The following is a 2,398-nucleotide window of genomic DNA, read 5'->3' as shown; positions in this document are numbered from 1 at the left end:
ATTTTCATCTTATTTCATATGTACAATAGATACAATGAAAAATACAATAAAAAATCAATGAAAAAAAGCATTTGGCAATTCAAAAATTTATTGAGTTTTATTTGATTTTTTTTTTTTTTTGAGTTGTCAGTATCGGCGAAGAGTGTGCCGAGTAATTTGAGTTCATCGAAAAAGTAATGGGTTTTAGTATGGACCGGTGGAGGTTAAAAAAAAGGTGGAGGGGGCTGGGGTAGGCGGGGTGGAGGAATGGTAAAGAAATAGAAAGAGAGAGTCAATGAGAAAGATAATGAGGGAAGACAAGGGGAAATGCGATGAGTGTCGGAGGATGGACGCACCTGTGTTGAGAGCTTGTGCCAGAGCCACGCTGTCTGGTGTTGTTGGTGTTGTTGTTGTAGTTGTTGTGGTAATGGGGATCGAGGGGAGGTATCAGTATATTTAGTCTCTTGTCTGGTTGGGGCCCCATTCGCACACCTCATCTCCTGATGGACCCTCAGCTCCTCTTCAGCTCTCTCGTGTATATGAGAAATCTTTTGCCAGAGCTCGAGACAACTCCGTACAAAGGCGGCTCTATAAATCACTTGGTCGATGTAACCCATAACCTGCCATTCTCCGTTTACTATACCTATGCCGCCAACTTTCTGCCATTCAAAGGCCAACACACCCCCGGAATATCATGATCACATTTTTCAACATCATCAGGATCGCTTTGTTCATGTTTACTTTTTCTATTTACCATAAACTATTCCATTTGCATCGGACAATCATTCGGCGCGTGTTCATGGTTAAGTATGTACTTCAATAAGTGAGTATATATGTATACTTCGATTAAGTATATGGTATGGCCTCTATTATTCTATTTTTTTAGGTTTTTCGGAGGGGATGTTCTGTGGGTTATTACACTGAGAGAAATATTCAATAAAAATTACGTGTATTTTCCGTAATTCTGGAGCGAAATGTGATTGTCGGAAATTTTACGGAACTGTCACATAATTTTTATCTAAAGTCACGTAAATTTTCCGCGGTGTTCCGTAATTTTTATCTGAATTATCGGTGAAAAATAACGATACCGTCACTTGAATTTTTCGAATCAACTCCGTAATCGGTAAGTGAACTAAAAGTTCTGTAATTTTTACTAAATATTTCTCTCCGTGTAGTGTTAACACTTGATCAATTTTTTTATTGTTCATATTATTAACAAGATTTTCAGTTTTTTAGTTTCAAAAATCACTTGTTGTTCATATCACATGTCAAAGGGAATGTACTAGATGCATCAATCAATTGTCCTAGACTCAGAAATAAAACGGTTTTTTCACAAATCATTTGACGTTTTCGAAAATTTATTAAAAATACTTTATTACAAACCAGATCTTCACAAATAAATTCTACCCAAACCCTCCATTTTAATTATTAAATAAATATCCAATTATGATTTTAAAAATTCATTAACTTAATGATGAATAAAAAAAAATTGAAACCGACTCACAGGATTTTTATGAGTAATTAGTATATGTATTACGTAATTATCATTTTGTATATTTTCCCGGGTCTATTCGATTCGATAAAAAACAGTACAAAATCGATCAAAAAAAAAGACAAAGGACCCAGGATTTTTTTTTCCCATTGAGGAATATACGACGTCAAGGTGCAACGAACCGGTACATTGGAATTTCATGGAATAAATCCTCGCTCTCCATTTCTTTATACGCTGATCTGTTCTTTTTTTAAAAAAATAGGGACTGCATAGAAACAACCCCATCGGGGTAACCTTCCCTTTTATGTTGAAGTATTTTTATATACACTACATCGACATGAAAATTTCAATAAACGGAAACGAGATATGCACGCATCGTTAAATCCAAAAGCATCTCACTGGGTATACGAGTTAACTTTAGTAACAGACTTTTTATTTTTCACGGTTTATTTAATTCAAGTGGATTTGTAACTGGAATGGATGGCCGATTGCGTGTGCGATTAAAACTGGGTTATGGCTATTTTATGGTTGCGATTATGTTGGTAATAGCGAAAACGTGTAATTGTGTGAATTAGTGAAGAGTCGAGACATAAAACGAATCGAATTTAAATATTTCTGTTCGTGCGGTTAATTCTTCATTTCGCTTTATCGATTTTCTACGATCGATTAATTTCGAAAACTATCGATTCCAATTGAAACACTATTAACTACTTGTTCCTAAGTAATTAAATTTTCGGTGCCCCGAGTTATTCAACCAAAAAAAAAAAATTCTGGATAAAATTCCCCGAAAAATCTCCCAAATTATTCAACCAGAAAAAAATTCTGGACAAAATCCCCCGAAAAATCTCGCAAAAAACCGAATTGTTTCGCTTTTTCTTTATATCGAGTGGTATAATGATTATACCACTCGATATAAAGAAAAAGCGA

The sequence above is a fragment of the Fopius arisanus genome, unplaced genomic scaffold (genome assembly GCF_000806365.1).
Source record: "Fopius arisanus strain USDA-PBARC FA_bdor unplaced genomic scaffold, ASM80636v1 scaffold00006, whole genome shotgun sequence".
NCBI lineage: Eukaryota > Metazoa > Arthropoda > Insecta > Hymenoptera > Braconidae > Fopius > Fopius arisanus.
This window is presented reverse-complemented; position numbering follows the sequence as displayed.